Raw genomic sequence first — 21,294 nt, 5'->3', positions numbered from 1 at the left:
AATGTGTGTGAGATGCAGGGAGAGATGCTCAAAGCAACTCATTCCAAATTCATTCAACTCCTTAACCTTCTACCCCTGACCCTTAATCGTCCCTTTCCCTTATCCTGACCTCTGTTCAGACACCCCTATCAGTAAGCAGAGTTGGCTCTTGCCCTGCCCTCTGAATTATTCACACCCCAACTCCAGCCACTAGCATTAATCTTTCATTTGCCATTTAGACACCTGATCACTGAGGCTGGATTGAAAGATGCCGCTTGGGAGCTCAAGCCTGCTAGAGGTGAAGCCCAAAGGCAGCTTGAGATGTGCAGAGCAGCCAGAGCCTGGGAAGGATTAATGGGGTCAGCCCCCTGTCCCTTATAGCTGTTGGGAGGAGGGAAAGGGACAATGTAAAGAAGACACAAGATGCATGTGGAGGAGGAACAACCCTTAGCTCGGATTGTTTGGCAAGGAGAAAGGGAAATTCCATCAGCTCAGGTCAGGATTTGAAAGCCCAGATAGAGGCTGCAATTGATTGGACCAGCTGTGACTTGGGACTGAAATGACAGGGAAGTGAGCAAGGGCAGGAAGGGGGAAGGAAGAGGGGGGAGACAACGACAGAAACACAGAAAGAAGAGACAGAGAAGGAAAGGAGACAGAGTCAGAGACAGAGAAATGGAGAGAACAGAGACAGGAGAGAGAGAGAGAGAAAAAAAGGGAGAGAGAGAGAGAGAGAGGGAGGGAGGGAGGGAGGGAGGGAGGGAGGGAGGGAGGGAGGGAGGGAGGGAGGGAGGGAGGGAGGGAGGGAGGGAGGGAGGGAGGGAGGGAGGGAGGGAGAGAGAGAGAGGAAACAATCAGAGAGAGACAGAGAGAAAAAAAGGGAGAGAGAGAGACAGAGAATGGGAATCAAAGAGAGATGGAGAGAGAAACAGAGAGACACACACACAGAGGTAGAAGAGACAGAGGCAGAGACTTTTAAATTCTATTTGTATTTGTATTTTTAATATTATTTGTATACTCTATGGTTTTGTACTAAACTGGATTGTAACTAGGGTAGCGGCTTTGCTCCAGGGTACCCAATTCTGTGGATGCTGACAAACTTTGCAGGTCCTCAGCAGTAACAGAGTTTAATACTTACTTAGCACAATAATTCACTAAAATAAGAAGCTACCAGATGGTGGGCTAGGGTGAGTTCTCTTTACTTCTTCATAATGCAGTGGCCTCCCCAGCATTGACTTGGTGCTGAGTGCCCTGGGGTTCATTACTCCTTTCATGGTGTGGTACTCCCTCCCCCAAATGAGGGGGGGTAATTTGTACTGATTACTCTGGGCTCAATTCATGGTACTTATTCCTAGCATAAAAATCCCTAGTTATGACTCTGATGGGGAATTAGCTCAGGCTACTTCAATTGGCCCCTTCATTTGTCACAACTAATCAAGTATGTGTTTTGGAACACTTGTAAAAATAAGCATTGGAAATCTCAATAATAAACATGGTGTTTGGACAAGGGTTTTTAACTTGGGGTTTATGAACTTCTTGTTAATTTCTTTTTAAAAATTGATTACTGGATTTCAAAATAATTGGCTTCCTTTATAACCCTATATATTTGATCTCATACATTTAAAAACATGACTCAAAGAAGAGATCCACAGACTTCCACAAGACTTCCAAGGGTTCTATGGTGAAGGACTCCTGCTCTGAGACAGCAAGAGAGCAGGAGCCCTCCATAAAAGACCCTAACCATCCTCTCAGGCTAAGGAATGACTATGCTTGACATCCCTCTCCAAATACCTCATCAGCATTTCTCCACCTGCCACTGAAGAGGAAACATCCTCAGGATGCAAAACAAGTCCAGTTTTGGCCCTAAGCTTTGAAATAGAAATGAGGCTCAACTAGCTGAAGCTACAGGAATAAGGGAGAACTTTCATGATCTCAAAGTCTCCCTGAAGAAATATGGCTGGAATTCCCCCTTGCTTCTACTCCAAACCCTAAGGCATCATTAGACCTATTTCTATTTGAAAATTCAAGCCCACTCAGAAAGGGTGCCATTTCCCCACTGGCTTTAATAAAAGCCTGTCAGGTATCTCACAGTCAATGCTCGATGATATATCTTCCTCCTGATAGTTCCCTTAGGGCAAAGTACCCCTGGGGAGCCCTTGACAGTCAGTGATGAAATGGGCCCAGGGCACCCTGAAACAGAAGTTTCTCCCTTGGTGTTCCTGCTCATGCTTGGCTTCCCAGCACTCCATCATGCTGCTGTCTGCTGTGGTTTCTTGAATCCAGGTCCTATCACTCTTTTCATATTTCTGCTTCTCATTTTCCTGATACTCTGAAAAGAGATTTTTTTTTCATTTCCAATCTTTGCTAGCCTTTCACATCCACCCTGATTTCTGTAATCTGCCTTTGGCAACCTCCTCTCTTGCTTAACACTTCTCTCCTAAGATTCAGAGGTCTCTTCCACTTGAGACTACATGTTTCGGTCTTTACTACCAAGTCTTTGCTTTCGATTCCTTTCTGTTCCTTCAGGAATCAGGATCTCTTCAGTCTACACTCCTTCCTGCCCCTCAGATCCCCCTCACACACACTAGTAGCACATAACTCCTTTACTTCAAGAGGAGATCTTGGTGTATAAATATTCAGGAAGTTCAGTTGCTGACACAGCCTCATTACTAACACCAGCTTAGTCCAGCTTAATTCAGGATTTTGATTCCTAACAAGCTTTTTCAGTATCATTCAGATGTTAGTCTAGCTCCCAGTCTCTAGGGTCCATCAGTCCTTCTTGGCAGGATCCTGGCTCCACCTTCTCACATCCATGTTGAAACTAGGTTGTTTTCTCTAATTCTTTCTTTGTCTACCTGAACAAAATCATCTTGTGCTGTCTCTGACATTTGCCCTGTCCTAGATGATTACAGACCCTACACTCTATGACTTATATCAAATTACAGTGTGATGTAAGAGAAAGGGTAATAAATATGGAACCCAAGCATTTGAATTCTAATACAGCATCAGAATTCATACTGGCTCTGTTACTTATCATTCATGTAAGTCAATTTACTTTTATTGTTCTCAGTTTCCCCATCTGTAAAATGAAGGTATTGGACCCTAAGGTCCCTTCTGGCTCTAAATGAGACTCTGATCCTCTGCTGATACTGGTGGCTATTTTTCCTAGATATGATTATTCTTCATATTCTCTCATTTACCAGTCATTCTAATTTGTTTCCCCCACTTGTTCATCTCTGCTTCCCACGATTCCTATCACCTGTCCCTGGAGTTCTCTTTCTGATTCTGAGAGGTTCTTTTCCTTTATGACTTTAACATTTTCAAACTTCATATTTACATTTTTGTTAACCCTGCCTTATAGAAAATGGGAAAAAAAACAGACAAAGAGTCACAATAATTTTCAAATGGGAACAGAAGGAAGGAGGATGCCATGGAGCCCCACACCCCTAGCTCATTATTGACCTGGAAGTAAGATCATCTTGGACTGCATCCACCATCCCAGCTTTCTTAGAATCTCTCATCCAAGCTGGATTTGACCCAGGTTAAATCTAGAGTTCTGTCATGGTCAGGCTCCCTCAAAGAATCTCTGAATCTCACATTAGCATTGCAGTCACTATTGTTGCTAACATGGTATTCTCAGCATTTACCGAGTCAACAATGCGGTAGGTGTCTTAGGGAACAGAGTTTGTCTCAGTCCCTTGCCCCCGGGCTCATAATTGAAAATTCAAGGGACATACAGGTCACCATGGTGAAAGAATAGAAGAGAACGTGTCATTGTTTCTTCTATTCCTGCTTCGAAGACCACGGCTAATTTGTTTTTGTGTACAAGTTATTAATTTTCCCTTGAACATTAGCAGGAGAAAAGAAGCAGAGCGGCAGTGATGGGGTGGGGGAGGACGAATGGAAGGTGAAGGGACAAGGACAAAGAAGAGAGAAAAGGAGGAGAAAGGGAAGGAGAGGGAGAGAAGAGTTCAGAGAATAAATCACAATGTTTCTATTCTTTATAGATTCTTATCCTTCACTTCCTCCAGACATGATTTTTTCCCCCTGGCTAGGGCCAGTGATTTGCTCCCATTGATCCCTATTGATGTTTTTCAATTATATTCGTGACACTTTTGGCAATATATTTGTATACACAAAGCCCTCTTAGATACTGCTTCTCCTCATCCAGCCCATGAACTCTATCTGTCTCTCTGGATCTCTCTTTGGCTCTGTCAATCTACATGTCTCTCTTTATCTCTCTCTGTCTCTGTCCCTCCCTCGCTCCATCTCTGTCTCTCTCTCTTGTTATTTCTACATTAGCTCAGTTGATCTAGGAGGTCAAGAAGGGGAACTTAGATGTCCTTGGGCCCCAGGATATTTGTGACTTTTGGCTCTTTGCATAAATATGAATGTTTGTTTTTTTTTTTCATTAAGAGTGAAACATTCTCTCTCTTCTCATCTCAAGAAATCCAAACAAAGAAGAGGGCAGCGATCTAGCGGAGAGCATAGGTGTCGGGGTCAGGATCACCAACTTTACTCAACTAGATTGACAAGAAACCAGCACAGTCCTTTTAAACAAAGTCATCCTCTCTGTTGCTACTGCCATTATTCTAGTAAGATCCTCATTACCATCTATTTGGATTAATACAATATCCTCCTGCTTCCATTCGCTCCTTCCTCCAATACACTCTTCACACTGCTGCCAGAATAATTTGTCTTAGACAAAGATCATGTTACTCCTCTACCCCAGAATCTCCACTGCCTCCTTATGCCATTCAAATAATATCCAAAGGAGTTTGCCTAGAATCCAAGGTCCTCTATAATGTGGTACCAGTCTGCCTCTCCAGTCCTATGTTAACTCTCTCATATGTACTTTTCTGCTTTAGTCCAACTAGTCAATTCTCAATTCCCTGCATTTGCATTTCACTCTACTTCCTTTGTCTGTGCTTTTTCCTCTACTTGGAATGCTCTCCCTGCCCCTCTTAACTTATTAAATTCCTATTCATCTTTTAAAGCCCAATTCAAATACACCCCCCTTTTCCAGAAAATCTTTCAGATGCCTCACGGCTCCTCCACCCTCATTCCATGACAGCTTTCCCCCTCAAATCTCACATAGCATTCTGCTTTCAAGTTCTTTAATGAAGCTGGCCCATAATATTGTGTATTACTGTTAAGTGTATTTACATGTTTTATCGCCTTGCTGGACTGTAAACTTCAGAAGGGCAGGGATTATTTCTAATCTAAGCTTTGTATTCCCATTCACACACACCCCCTCCCCACCTGCAATGCCTGGTACAATTCTCCTCAAACATTAGCCTCTCAGTAAGTGTTTAATGAACAAATGAATTAATTAATGCCCTGTCTAAAACACTGGAGCAAAGCAAATTCAAATTCCCATCCCAGTTTCCTGAATTAACCATCATGCAATGTCTCAGGTTCAACCTGTTTTGCTCAATTTTGATCTATGACATCCAAAAAGAGTGATCGAATTTGCAGCTTTCTACTAATACAGGTATGTTGGACAGATGACATATCAGACCTATTGTGGCTATAGTCTTTTGTTATCAAAACCAGTTTAGGTAAAGTTTTCTATCTCTGTTTGTGCAAGGTTTCCTATTCTAAAACCTCCCAAGACAATGAGCCCTTTTCTCCTGACATCCTTATTAGGTGGGAGCAGAAGCTATAATTCTTGGTCCATTGTGGGTCCTTGCTCTGCTATATGAATCTGCTATATGAAGTCCCCTGGACTTGTAGTCAGTTCCCTTTTACTGCTTTGCCACCTACTTTCAAAACATGACAGGTATCACAGCAGAAGTAGTTGAGTCTACTAAAAAGGGAAAATTCAAATTCAATTCACATTGTCATTCACTCATTTTTTTCGTCGTGAACACTTCTTTATGAACCCCTTTGGGGTTTTCTTGGCAAAAATAGTGGGAAAGGGCATTACAGCATTTCTGTGTATTTTTTTATCTATCTTTGTCTCTGTCTAGCTTCTGATCTAACCACTATAGGCAGCACATCATTAAAGCTGGCCCATTCCCAAAATCTCTATCTCTATCTTCTCTATCTCAAATTGGGACCAAGAAAGTAACATGACTTAACCAATGCCACACACCTAGTAACTTTCTGAGATCACATTTGAACTTAGGTCTTCTTGGTTCCAGGCCCAGTACTTTATCAAACTGAGTCACCCAATTTTCCTCAGTGGTTCCATAATAGATTGTGATGGAGTTACATTTATTTGTTCAAGACTCATGGGTGATGATTACTTTTCAAATCCCTTTTACCCGTATAGTGCCAATGAACCTCAGCCAGTGTTGCCAGTACCTTTGGTTCTATGGGTCCCTGGCAAATTACTATTTATTTCTGCCTCTGTCTCTTCATAAAACAAAGAATACAATGACTTAAAAATAACCAATATTTTCAAAGTCTTCTAGGAAAACTTCTCAGGGAAAGGGCATTACAGCATTTCTGTGTATTTTTTTTATCTATCTTTGTCTCTGTCTAGCTTCTGATCTAACCACTATAGGCAGCACATCATTAAAGCTGGCCCATTCCCAAAATCTCTATCTCTATCTTTTCTATCTCAAATTGGGACCAAGAAAGTAACATGACTTAACCAATGCCACACACCTAGTAACTTTCTGAGATCACATTTGAACTTAGGTCTTCTTGGTTCCAGGCCCAGTACTTTATCAAACTGAGTCACCCAATTTTCCTCAGTGGTTCCATAATAGATTGTGATGGAGTTACATTTATTTGTTCAAGACTCATGGGTGATGATTACTTTTCAAATCCCTTTTACCCGTATAGTGCCAATGAACCTCAGCCAGTGTTGCCAGTACCTTTGGTTCTATGGGTCCCTGGCAAATTACTATTTATTTCTGCCTCTGTCTCTTCATAAAACAAAGAATACAATGACTTAAAAATAACCAATATTTTCAAAGTCTTCTAGGAAAACTTCTCAGGGAAAGGGCATTACAGCATTTCTGTGTATTTTTTTTATCTATTTGTTTGTCTGTCTGTCTAGCTTCTGATCTAAACACTGCAGGCAGCACATCATTAAAGCTGGCCCATTCCTAAAATCTAAATTTATTGTTGAAATCCTAAGATTCTGACTCATAGGCTTTTATGCTCCCTCTCTTAACCCAGTCTCCTTCATAAAAACCCAGTAAGAGATGAAATACTAAGTGCTTAAATCTCCCCTCTCCCCGCCCCCATCCATCTCTTCCCTTCCTATTTTCTCCTTTCTTTGTCACATTTATTGCTTGGAGGCTAATTACCAATGCTATAATTGAAATGATCAATTGATAGACTATTGGGTTATCATTGATTCCAGGTAGTCTTCTAGACCACCAAGCCTGTAGGGAAATTTCTGACAGTGACATCTAGCCTCTCCATCCCCTTATACCATGCACAGAGCTTAGCCTTCCATCACAAAAAGTGACAGTGCTTCTCCTGTTTAAAATCGACCTGGGAAGGTAAAATAGGGGAATGTGGGTGTTGGTGATCATGGTCTTATTAACAATCCCAAAGAACCTATCTTCAGTAGCTTTCTCATTGTCCACCATTGCTATCTTCCCTCCAACTAGAAGTTCCTTTACATTTTTGTGTGATTTCTTTTCAGATTTCTCATAGCACTTTGTCATGGACCTCTTGTTTGGGTTTTTATTCTTTCCTATTAGATTTTAAGCTCTTTCAGAGAAGGGCCTCTATCTTTACACTAGTCACCAGATTGTCGTTGAATGCTACACGAATTCTCTCCAAGATGGGGTTGATGCTGTTTAGCTGCCTATTCAAAATAATTCATGAAAGGGAATAAGAATTGTTTTCTCCTTTCTCATTTTCTAGAAGAGGAAATTGAGTGTTGAGAAGAGAGTACACATAACTTGCCTGCTCTCCTCTCTTGCTCCCAATTACCCTAAGAGAAGAGGTGGAAAGTTCTGTTTGCATTTAGGGAAGATTTCTACATCACTCCCTTATTTTCAAATTTTTAAGATGCAGGAAGTAAATTTCCATTTGTGGAAATAGCAATGATCTCGGAATGAAATGAACCCAGTTTAAGTTCTGGCTGGATAACCTTGATTAATTCTCCTAATTCCCCCCAAAAAAGGAGAATTTAATAAGTCCATTGTTGTTGTTCAGTCATTTCAGACTATCTGTGACTATTTGAGGCTTCCTTGGAAAAGATACTGGAGTGTTTTGCCGTTTCCTTCTCCAGCTCCTTTGACAGATGAGGAAATTGAAGTTAGCAGGGTTAAGTGACTGGCCCAGCATCACACTGCTAGGAAGTGCCTGAGGTTGGAGTCGAACTCCAGAAGATGAATCTTCCTGACTCCAGGTCCAGTGCTTTATACACTGAGCCACCTAGCTGTCTCTAATTCCTTTAATCTCCTTTGTCCTCGGTTTCTTCATCTATAAAACATGGATAATAGCCCTTAGTCTATGTACCTTAACATGGTAGTTGGGAGGAATGTACTTTGAAAACTTTAAGAAACTAGATAAATACGAATTATCTTTATAATTAATCTTATTACTATCCCTAATAATGATGATGAATCATTGACACAACCAGATCTCTTGACTGTTAGTCCAGAGCTTGATTTAGGAAGTGATAGTCTTCCTTAACTTGGTTGCCTTTACTGAGAATTTTCATAGAACCAAGAAAAGGGGATAGATTGTTACAAGCCCTAGATAAAAGCTGCTACAGCCAAAAGAAACTGGCTCATTTGCACATTTTTAATGGTTCATCCCCCACCCTTCCCACAAAAACACAAGGCTTTAAACTGACCTGGAATTTCCTTCTCACATGCCTTTGCTTTCGAGAAATGACTCAATAACAAAATATCAGACTGAAACTGGGCTCCCTCTCCCATCCCATCCCCCTACCATACAATATTTTCTGCTTTTTCCACGTCCTGTGTCATCCTAATTGTGTTATTCACATAGCAACGGATGGTGATAGCAGGGACTGGAGCCACTCAAATGTCTGGCTGAGGGAAGGAGCATGACAACTGCTGAGGTATCCACATTGCATACACTTCATCCTGTCCCCTTCTACCACAAGCTGTGACAGTGCTCAGGACAGCCAAAGCCACAAGTTCTGCCCTCACAATACCACCCCACCCCCATCGACTGTATTTCTATCTTTTATTTATTTTTAAACGTTTGTTATTTAAAATTCTAAATTTTATTCTTCTCTTTACCTTCTTCCCCTTCCTCCTCCCTGAGACAGTAAGCAATCAGATATCTGCTTTCCTTTAAGATGTGAAAAGTGCTCCTGAACCATCCCATTATGAACAGTCAAGGGAAAAAGCAGAATGGGACAAGTTTCTCAACCTGGTCACCTCCAAGCATTCCTCTCTCCTTTCCTACACCAGTTATGGTGGAGAACAGAACTACCCAGCTGATGCTCTCATCTCATTCTATAAATCAGTTTCTCATTGTTGTTCATTCATTTCAGGGATGTCTGACTCTTTGTGACCCTATTGGGGTTTTCTTGGCAGAGAAACTGGAGTGGTTCACCATTTCTTTCTCCAGCTCATTTTACAGATGAGGAACATGAGGCAAACAGGGTTAAGTGACTTGCCTGGGGTCATACATATAATACCTGAGGTTGGATTTGAATTCAGGTGTTCCTGATTCTAAGCCTGGTACTCTGTATACTGTGTCACCTAACTGCTTATAAATCAGCTTAGCATCTGAAAGACATAAATTGAAAAGGCATACTTTAGTATTATTAGCCCTGGTTTGAAGTATTTAGGAGTAGCAGAGGAAAAAATGTTGGACTTGGAGGTCGGGAAGACCTGAATTCAAATTTTGCCTCAGATACTTACTAGAAATATGACCCAGGAAAAGTAACTTAATTTTGTTCTACCCCAGTTTCCTCATCTGTAAAATAAGATTAATAAGAGAGCCAACCTCATTAGGTTATTATGGGGTTCAAATGAGAGAACATATAAAACTTTTTGCAAACTTTAATGCACAAGATAAATATTAGCAAGTAATAATAAATATTATTAATAACAACTGATAATATTAGTATTAATCAGGCGACTTGAAACTTAGTCCCAACTCTACCCCTCACTGCCATTTTACACTTCACCTCAACATTCTGATCTTAGATTCTTCACCTATAAAATAAGGTAGAGAGAAACTTGGGAATCTGTGGTTTTTTAACTGGATGACCCTGAGCAAGTCTACTTCTCTGAGTCCAGGATTCCTCATTTATAAATTGATGGATTAGATTAATGGCTTTTAATGTCTCTTCCAACTTTTAGTCTATCATTGATTGATAGAGAACCTTCCAAATCCAAGATTCTATGACTTTCTGGTTTCTTGCAGATACCTCATCTCCTCCTGGGATATAGACCAAGCCAAAGAGAATTAAAAGTTTTGGGAGATGATATGAGAGGCATAGAAATAGAGTTGAGAAGCAGGACAAGGATAAATTAAGAACACAGAGTTGCTATATTTTCTCCTTAACAGTTTGCATCTACTCACAAGGTTTTAGGGAAAGGAGATACTAATGCTCCTAATTCTTTCCCCTTTTTCATTCATTTAGTAACCCCATTCTCATGGCCAATGTCATTTCGGGTCATTCCTTGGGACCAAATCAATGGAAGAAAAGGATCCCTAGCTCCTACTCTTAAGAGGCTTTGCTCATCATATGACAAGTATATAATTCTCCATATGACTAGTATAGTATATAGTATCCTCAGTGCCAGGATCCAACAAGAAGAAAAGTATTACTTATAGATTCATAAGCTAGAGATGAAGATGCAAGAGATCATAAAGGCAGATAGTTTAGTGCTGTAATTTTATCCTGAGATAAAATTAACCTGGCCATATACCTACCATGCTCTAATCCAGTGAGTAGGCAACAGAAGGGCTAAACAACTCTATAGATGAATTAGTTAAGATGAAGAAAGGTAAAAAGCATTGAATGAATTCATGCTAGTTTTGATAATAATATTAACTCAGATTTTCTGACTCCAGAACCAGTATTCTTTCTACTCTACCAAATGATTCTTCTCCTTCCTCTCCAGGACACAGATTAATTAATATGTTTAATGGCTATCAGCAAAATATGCCTAATTAAGTACTTTTTAAAAAAATTGTTTTTTTGAAGAAATAGATTTTCTACTGGCCACAGATTGCAGACACTTTAAAGCTAATTGTGTGTTTCTGGCATTAACAAGGGAATTGGAAGAAATTAAAACCTGGCAGTTTTATGACCTTTCATGGTGAAGGGAGGGAAGAGAAAAATGACTGACATCCCTCTCTCCTTGGGGGCACCTCTGGAGAGGTTAACATCTATAGATCAGTGTGTCCTCCAGGGTTATGTATGTACTATCTTTTTGGGCTTTGATTCCTCTCCCTGTTGCTTCTTAGGTATGGATGCAAAAAATGAGAAACATAAAGAAAAACCTAGAAAGTAGATTATAAAAGAACTTGAAAGAAAAAGAACAAAAAGAGAAAAACAGAAAGAGAAAGCAGGAGAGAAAAAAGAGAAAACAGAAAGAAACAAAAGTCAAATTCCTGGAGTCTGTTTCTCATTTATTTTTCTCATTAAAAAAAAATCTATCAGTGAGCCTGAGGTGTAACCTGATTCAATTCATGAGCGTCTGTGACCACGCTCAGCCTGTTTCCAAAGCAGAATGAGACAGAGCCTTCAAAGCCCTCTGGCTCCCTTTCCTAGTTCCACTGACCCTCCACTGCAGGCTTCATGTTCCCTGGCCCTGAAATTGAGAAAACACACCATAAAACCCCAGTCTAGAGGTTTCACTGCATTGACTTAAAAGGAAAGGAACATGCCATTGCCTCTGGCTCCTTCTAGCCTCCTAAGCTGCCCTAAGCGTTGCGTCAGCTTTGTCAAGGAAAGCAGTAGACAAGTGTAAAAGAGAGGCTAACTACTAACATGAATGTGAGTGGAGGTGGTCAATAGGTAGTAAGTTAGGCTGGATGGATGAGGGGATTATTCCAATCATGATACTGCTCCCATTCATTTCTCACCCCCAACCACCCACCATGGTTAGGTGAGCATATTTATAACCCTCTGCACCCTTGGTGCCTAGGGAGAGACAAGGTTATTTTGTCTCAGAGGAGATGCATAAGGATTTAGGAAGAATGTGCTGTTGTCATACCTACTTATCTATCAGGGTTATAGTGGATAGATATGATGGACTTATCATGAAGAAGAGCTGAGCTGGAATCCTACTACTGGCATCTACTGTAATAAATGGATACTTCTCTGAGTTTCAATGTCCCCAACTGCAAAGGAAAGAAAATAATACCTCTTCTGCCTAATTCATAGGATGCTTGGGAGGTAATAATAACAATAACAGCATTTATATAGAATTATGTAGAATCTACTATGTGCTAGGCATTTTATAAATATTATCTCATGGCATCCTCACAAAAACCCTGAGAGGTAGATATATTATTCCCCATTTTACAAATGAGCAAACTGAAGCAAAAATAAGTTAAGTGATTTGTCCAGGATAACTTGGCTAGTTAGTATATGACCATATTTGAATTCATCATTGTTGTTGTCTTTACTACCTGTGGGGGCAAGGGAAAATAAATTGAATTTAATGTCAAAAGACACAAATACAAATCCTGATACTTAACACTTAACATTTATTTACCACTTGTGTAACCTTAGACAAGTCATGTAACTTATTTGGGCCTCAGTTTCCCATCTGTAAAATAGGATAATGGATCTAAATGATGTCTAAGGTTTCTTCCAGCTGTATATCTATGATCTTATTATCTGAGGGCAATATGATACTATGATTTTATTCCCCACATGACAGTCATAGTTGTTATCCCTGACCTGTCCAAGGTGCTGAATAGCTTTACAGATGAGCTAGATAAGACCCAGGGAGAAGAGGCACCAATGAACATCAGGCTTTGAAAGAAGAATGATCCACAGTTACAGCATGTATTGCTTTAAGGCTTAAACTTTCCTCAGAAGTTTTCCTTATGTAGAACATAGTTCAAATATAATTATCCCTGTTTTACAGATGAGAAAATTGAGGTTCAAAGTGATGATGGTATCATAGCTCTGATACTAGAGTTAGCAAGTAATTAGCCAGGAACTCAAACTTGTTTGTTTGTTTTTTTAAATTCCAAGTCTAATGGGACTGTACTGCCTGCCTGAACCCTGGTTCCTCCTTTTCCTTTTCAGGTGTATACTATAGAGTTGAAAACAGATTGTTTAAGAAATAGGGAAAATAACAGGTGGAAAAAATAGAAACTAAAGAGGAGGGCGGGCTTGAGGGGATAGAATTTTCAGAAGAGAAGAGGAAATAGAGAGCAAAAAGGATAGATGCCAAATTCTAGTAAGCTACTTCCCATTTATTCTTCCTATTAAAAAAAATCCATACTGGAGTGTAACTTCATCAGTGTAGCACACTAGGAAGGGAAGAAAGGAAGGAAGAGAAGGAGGAAGGGAAGGATGGCAAGAGACAGGAAAGGAGGGAAGAATGAAAAGAATGAAAGAAGAAAGGGAGAGAGGGGGAGATGGAAGGAAGGAAGGAAGGAAGGAAGGAAGGAAGGAAGGAAGGAAGGAAGGAAGGAAGGAAGGAAGGAAGGACGAAAGGAGGAAAGGAGGGAAGGAAGAAGGGAGGGATAGAGGGAGGAAGAAATCCTTGGTCTGAAGAATTTTTACATTGGTCAGGGAGGGTTGAGGGAGAGCCCTGAATCCTAGCCCAGCAGACAACCTTGAAAGCAGGATCTGGAAACTGGAGATTCTCAATATGAGAATGGGGAATGGAATGGGAGGACTTAGACATCCTTCTGAAAGCCATACAATCTTCAAAGACTAGTCTGTCTCTCCAATGTGGTGTTTTTGTTCTTTCATTACTAGTACAGAGCACTGCACACAGTAGTTATTTAAGAACTATGAGATTGTTAAAGGATAAAAATTATTTCATTTCTGTTTCAATAACCCTATCATCTAGCACAATGCTATTCAGCTTCTGTTTTATTTTTTCTTTGGGAGTTGGGGGTGAGGACCCAGAGCACCCCCTATCATTGCAATCTGTTCTTAGAGAGTCACCTGGGAGGCATTGAGCACTTAAGTCATAGGAGCAAAGATTTGGAATTGCCAGGGATCTTTATGTCATCCAGGTCAGTCAATCAGTCCCTTCATTTTACCCATGAGGAATTGGGACCAAGAGAGTAAGTCACACAATGTCACACAACCATTGAGCATCTGATTTGAAATTTGAATGCAGGTCTCCCTTCCATCATTCTCTCCACTATACTGTGTAACTTTTCATAAGTGACTAGCCCAGAGTCATAAAATGTGTGGCAAATTAGTTCCAGGACTTCTACAATTAAAACACATACTATTCTTAATATTTGTTGTATTTTTTTTAATAGTTACCTGACAGCTGACTTTCTTTCACTGACTTAGGCTGGAAAGCAATAGGAAATCTCCAAGGCTCTACTTCTTTCAAGAAATTTTTCCCCTCCTCCTTCCTTTGCTTCTTGGGCTGGGGGCATCCCAAACTTTCCCATTTTCTTGGCAAGAACACACAAACAACTCAGTGCCAAAAGGAAAGGGCTTTGGTCCTATTGGCCTTGGGGAGTAATCCTTAGGGAGTTCTACCCACGTCACTGAAGCTCTGGAGAAAAGGGAAACAACCAGGCCTAGGGAGGGTTTGAGGAAAGGAGGGAGCAGGGAGGGTGACTGGTGTCTGAACACCTGAGTGAGTCAATGGATACTTCTTCCTTCCCCCCTTCCTTAGTTCAGAGACTCCAAACCCTGGGCACCAAACTGGGTACCAACATTCTTTTTAAAAATATTTTTCTTAAAACCTTACCCCCACCATCATTTCATGTGTGTTTGTGTATCTGTGAGTGACTTGGGAAGGCTTCTGGAGGGAGCCCTGGCTGTCTGCCATGTCCTGATCTACCTCCCACTTCATTCCCTGCCTGCAATTGTTTCCAATCAGTTTAGGAAATAGCGCTGAGAACAATTAAAAAAGATAACAAGAAAGAATTACATAATTAAAGTCTGCTTGGATCTTGGGCATTTTGGAAAAGTCTAGGCAAAGCCCTATGGGGTAAAGAAAGAGGGGTAAAAGATGGGGGAGGGCAAATCCAGGGACTACTGGTGGCTTAAGCTTCAAGGCCAAAGGAAAGGTCAGTGTCCAGTGGCCCCTGTTTCCCACTGCTGTCTTTCCCTTAAGCCTTTCGCAGTCTTGCACTCATAAGACCTTTGAGGAACCTAGAATTTTCACTTTTTTATAGAATCAAAGGAACTTAGAGCTAAAAATTTAAAGTTGGAGATGGTATAAAGTGGAAATAGTGTAAAGTGGCACAGTAGGAATACTCCAGAAATCAAAGGAATTGGGATTAAATCCTACCTATGATACTAACCTATAAGGAAGATACTTAATCTCAGTTTATTTCATCTCTAAAATGAGGCACAGTTGGACTAATTGGTCTTTTAGCTCCCTTTTAGCTTAGAATCTATGATGCTATGGCATAAATGGAAGAAGTCAATTAGAGGAAAAATCTTTACATTAAATATCTCTTATAAGAGTCTGATATCCAATATGTAGAAACGACACTAATTCAAATATTTGACTAAGAGTTATTTCCTAGTGGATAAGAGGTTAAAGGATATGAATAAACAATTCTCAAAAGATTTGCAAACTGTTAACAACCATATGAAATAATCCCCTGAAACACCAATAATAAGAGAAATCAAAACAACATTAAGATTTCACCTCATACCTAGCAAAGCAGCAAAGGTGACACAAGACAGGAATCATGAATGTTGGAGAAAAAATGAAAAATATGCAGATTGATGATTAGTAGACTGTTTTGAAAAGGATTTGTAAATATGCAAAGAGACTGGCTAAAATATCGGTATTCTTTACTCTCAGTTTCCAATTGCTAGGTTTAAGGCCCAAGGAGGCCAGAGACATAGAAATCTCACGAATGCCAAAATATTTATAGCAGCATGCCTGGAAATAAAATAGATACTTAGAAACAAAATAGCACACACTTATTAGGGAATGACTAAACAAATTGTGGTCAAAAGAAAAAGTGATGAAATATTATTGCCTCATAAGAAATCATGATGGTGGATTTGGAAGGCAGGTAATTAGTGCAGAGTCTAGAATGCTGAGTTTGGAGTCAAGAAGGTCTGAGTTCCCATTTTACCTCAGATATTTGTTATCTATGTGACCACAGTCAAGTTGCTAAAATGCTATCTGCCTAATTCCTTAACTATAGGGAAAAAATGAGGGAAAAAGTATCTCAAGGGACTACGAGTATATAAGATATATAAGACCACGTTGACTAGTTTTGATGAAATGTATTTGTATTTTTTTTCCTGAAGCAATTGTGGTTAAGGGACTTGCCCAGAGTCACACAGCTAGAAGCATTATATATCTGAGCCCAGATTTGAACTCAGGTCCTCCTGACTTCAGGGCTGGTGTTCTATCCACTATAACAACTAGTTGTCCCCAATGTATTTTTTTTAATTCTTGGTTATAAGGAATGATTTATTGAATGAGGCAGGGGAAAGGGTGTATTTGGAAAGGAATGTGATGTAGAAACAAAAAAAGCAATTAATATTTTTAAATGAATTAGAAGGGATTTTAGAAGAAATCTAGCCTATTCTCTGCTACTGTACAAATGAAAATGGAGGCCCCAGGAACCTTAGATGATTTTTCCAAAGGGACTTAGATAGTGTAGAGTACCAAGTCCTCTGACTGCCAGTCCAGTATTCTTTTGGTTACTACTGGTTCTGGTGAATCAGTCAAGAAATAGGCAAAGAGATGAATGGTCTCAAAGAGATCCGAGTCACCTTGGCTTTGCAGTTGATGCAATCCAGTCACATAGTATAAATGATAACCACCTAACTTGCCTTGCCATATAGTGTTGGGACTCCATCTTTGGACATCTTCGGAAAATCGGGGATTTTCTGCAAATCCCCAAATTCTTCCAAATTTGAATTGTTGTCCCTCCCTGCCTTCTGATCCTGGAACTACAATTGGAGGAAGTTTCTTTCTAGGGCATGTTAGCACACCAAGCCAGGCTACTGTCAATCAAGTAGCACCTAAGAGCTCCCCAGCAACCCTTGCTCAAGACATCCTGCCTGACTCTGATATCCCATGAGCCAGCTGGAGTGGAAGACCTGGATGGCTTGGAAAGAGATTTCCCTAACTTGAAGAGTGATCTTTTCTTTCCTGATGTGTGCTCAGTAGGAAAAAATAGAAAAAAGGATTCCATCCATTCATTTTTTGCCCCTAGCTGTCTCATTAAGTTTTCTCCCCTGAGTCTCAGGTAGGAAAAGGCTGACAATCCTCCTCCTCCCCTCCCTCCTCTTCAATCTCCACCCAAATCAGGAGAGGGTTTTTTGGTACAGCAATTCTCTGTTCCTGTTGCTTCTCCTGGGAGCAAGAAAGAAGCTTTAGGAAATGGTTTGTAAATGCAACTTATCCTTTTTTATTATTAAGCGAAGGAGGGGTGGAGATGGGGTGGGGATTGGCTTTGTGATCAAAGTAGCATCTTCCTCATATCATGGTTTTCTTCAAGAATGAAGGATAAACAATAACAATAAAGCCCTGAATTCAAAGGGGAAAATATCATAGACTGAGATCAGAGGTTTTTATTCTGTTCTCTGATATGTCACAGATTTAGGGTGAACAGTTATTTCTGCCATGAGAGATGTGTGACCTCTCTGTTACAGTCCTTTTTCTTCCACTACTGCTGCTTTCCTACGTGTGTGGAGAAAGAGAGCTGAAAATGGAAAAAATGAACCTAAGCTCAAATCCCATCCTATCCCTTTGTGCTCCTAGATAAGTCACACTCACTGAGTCTCAGTTTCCTTGTTTGTAAAGCTAAAGAGGTTAGAATAGATGCTTCTAAGTCTCCTTCTATTCCTAAGTCTAGGATCCTATGACACACACATCCTAGCAGCTGGGTGTCCCAACTCAGAAATGAAAAGCTGAAGCAACTGGTAGAAGAAAAGTAAGGTCATAATTCCCCCATGGGAGAATGCTTTGCATCTCAAGGGTTAGCAACGTGCTGTGCTTTGGGAGGAAACAGCTTTGTCTGGAAGAGAAGACAAGCACAGTGTGAATGTTGCAATCTGCACCCAAATTACAGCAGAACACATAGCAGAGAGAGGTCACCAATGGCAAACTTGCCTCCTTTGCTAACCAGGAACAGAACAATGGGGAAAACAGTTGGGTGGGAGGGTGAGAGCATACTAGCTCTCCACCAACAGCTCACCCTCACCCTCCTGTGAGGAGGGCACAAACACCACACCCTCCTCAAGTGTGCTCAGCTGGTTGCCAATGGAAACCAGGCAATCACATTTTTCTGGTCCCAGATAAAAGTACCATAATCAATAAAGAGTATCCCACTCCTCGGTTGTGAGAAGTTTATTTTTAAAAAATATTTATTGCTTTACTTCCATCATACCAGTGGTAGTATTATTATAGGGAGAGAGGGGACAGAGAAGACAATCCAATAAGTATTTATTTCAAGCCATTCCATTAAGTATTTGTTTAAGCATTTTCAATGTGCTAAGCTAAATAGAATTCAGGACTCTGGAGTCAGGAGGATCTGAATTAAATCTGGCCTTAGATACTCACTAGTTGTGTGACCCTGGGCAAGTCACTTAACTTTCTTTGCCTCAGTTTCCTCATCTATAGATTCAGCTGGAGAAGGAAATAGCAAACCATTCCAGTTATCTTTGCCAAGAAAATCCCAAATGGGGTCATAAAGAGTTGGACACAATCAATCTACCTCCAACAACAATAATGTACAAAGCATTTTTCAAGATCTAGGAAAAGAAATAAAATGAAAAACAGTTCTTGTCTTCAAGGACATTGCATTCTTAGCATCCTCCATTTTATAGATGGGGAAACTGAGGTTCTGGGTAAGTACAAATTAGGGCAAATTAAACATTAAATGCTTAATTCAACTTAGAGTAATAGATGAACAAAAGCCCAGCACACAGTTAAATGCCATTTTTTATGTTTATTACATTCATATTTATATTACTAAGAAATATAGTAGCAAATTATATTAAAATATGGTAGTAAATTATAATTTATTACCATGTACAGTATCTGACACATAGATGTGCCAAGGAAGACTCAGGGATTAAAATAATGATTTCTACTAAAGGACTTGATACAGGAATGCCAATAAAAGTTTTTACAAAAGATATATTTGGTAAAAGAACACTGTTTTGAAAAGACTACATTTAAAGTCTGAAGCCTTGGGTTTCTATCTATCATTATTCATCTAATCATTATGGACCTCAGTTTTTTCAACTGCAAAAAATACAAATATACATACATACATAAAGTGACTAGATGAAATGATCATCTATGTACCTTCCAGTTGGAAATCCTATGAGTCCTACCTACTTTCTCATCCTACCAGAAATTCTACTAGTAGAATCACTTAAAATATATGTTTTGTGTCCATTAATTAATTTGTGACCATTAATTAAACATCTCTAACTAAACATCAGGATCTAAGTTAAGCACTGGAAATACAAAATGCAAAAGAAATACAATCCCTGTCCTCGTGGATGTTATATTCTACAGGATGTTTACAATATGTTCAGAGATAGATAATTGCAAGTTATGTATAAAACAAAGGAATTTCAGCCAAGACATTAACAATTGGGGAATTCAAGAAAACTTCTTAGGTAAAATAGCACCTGGATTGAGTTTTGTTGAAAGCTAGGGGTTCTATGAGGCAGCAACAAGGAGAAAAAACAATCCAGATACAAAAACTATCCTACACAAAGGTACAGCTTCCAAGAGATAAAATGTCACACAGAGATAAAGTAGGCTAGTTTAATGGAAATATACTGGGCTTCAGGGGTAATAGAGTATAATGGCTTGGAAAGAAAGACTGGAGACAGACTATGATGGACTTTAAATGACAAAGATGGAAGTTTCAATTTTATCTGAGAGGCAATAGGGAGCCATTGATACTTCTTGAGCTCTTGGGAGAGCCAGGGCTATGCTTTAGGAATATTCATTTGGTAGCTGTGTGGTAAATAGATTGAGGCTACACACAGGAGTATGCAGGAAGACCAGTTAGGAGGCAATCGTTATTGTCCATGTGACAAGTGATGATAGCCTCACCTAGGGTGGTTGTGGGGTTTGGGTAGAAGAAAGAAGTAATATGTCAGAGATCTTGTGGAAGTAGAATCAACAAGACTGTTTCCTGTAGATAAGCTATTGTAGGGAGGTTTTACACTTCTTTGGGAATGGGAGTATGACATAATTTAAAAAACGATGGGATTTGGATCCAAAAGACTTTGGAACCTGGCTCATGTCACTTGGTATTTACTTCTCTAGAAGTTTCCTCATCTATAAAGGATGGTGTTGTTATTTTGGTCATTTTTTGCAGTGGGACATATTAATAAGTGGGTTTATTAATAATAATAGCATTTATACAATTAGCAAAGATTTGCAAATTCCTTTTATTTTGCTTAATCTTCACAAAAATCCTGTAAGGTAGATATTATTATGCCCATTTTACAGAAGAAGAAATAAGCTCAGAGAGATAAGTGATTTACCCAGGCACATAGTTATCAAGCAAACTTTAGAGTCTCTAATATTTTACACTCAATAAATTACTTCACAATGCCTTTTCTGTGTGTTCCTCCTCCCCTTCCCCGCTTTCTATCTCTATATTTCCTGTCTTTTTGTCTATCTCTTCCTCTCTCCCCTTCCCCCTAGTTATACATCTCTCTATTCATTTCTCCCTACCTCCATTTCTCCCTTTCCATCAGTCTATCTCCATGTCTTGTCTGTCTGTCTGTCTATGTTTCTGTGTCTGCCTTTCTCCCTCTCTATTTCTAATGGTGTTTACAACTTCCCTCCAAGGCAAAAATAAATAAATAAAGCCTTCTGATTATGATGTCACCCATCCCTGACTTGTGTAATGTCTCCTGTTACTACAGCAACTGGTTGTATGTCACCCCTTCATTATAGAAGCTAAAAAAGCCTGTCAAGAAAACAGTTGCTTGGGAGTTACAGTAGTGAAACAGACATAGGAAATCTTAAATCCTAACAGGAACAAAGTGGCCAAAGAAACCCTCCTCCCAGGAAACCAGAGGTAATAGTACCCCAAAAACAAAAACAAAAACCCATCCCCCACAAATTTTTAAACAAGACAAAAGAGAAAGTGTCTAGCATATAGGTAGAATTGTTCCTAAAGAGGATGAGTCACAGAGCTTTAGCTGAGTTGTTAGCTTTTCTTTCTGATGAGAATGGCTCAGATTCACTGTTATAAAAAGCCATCAAACCAGTCTCATTCTGCATTTGAGCC

The 21,294-nt window shown here is 39.8% G+C and overlaps 1 protein-coding gene and 1 long non-coding RNA gene across 2 annotated transcripts in view; one reads left to right on the top strand and one right to left on the bottom strand.

Annotated features, from left to right (window-relative positions):
- PLXNA4 (plexin A4) overlaps positions 1 to 21,294 on the bottom strand; it is a 650,156-nt gene that overhangs the window by 424,841 nt on the left and 204,021 nt on the right. The gene's annotated exons all lie outside the window — the stretch shown is intronic.
- LOC127538057 (uncharacterized) overlaps positions 19,704 to 21,294 on the top strand; it is a 41,262-nt gene continuing 39,671 nt past the window's right edge. Inside the window, exon 1 of the long non-coding RNA XR_007947668.1 lies at positions 19,704 to 21,081. This is a non-coding gene — a long non-coding RNA (uncharacterized LOC127538057). The remainder of the gene's footprint in view (positions 21,082 to 21,294) is intronic.

This window comes from Antechinus flavipes, chromosome 5 (genome assembly GCF_016432865.1).
Source record: "Antechinus flavipes isolate AdamAnt ecotype Samford, QLD, Australia chromosome 5, AdamAnt_v2, whole genome shotgun sequence".
Taxonomy (NCBI): Eukaryota; Metazoa; Chordata; class Mammalia; order Dasyuromorphia; family Dasyuridae; genus Antechinus; species Antechinus flavipes.
Note: the sequence above shows the minus strand (reverse complement) of the source record. Positions and strands in the feature narration are given on the sequence as shown.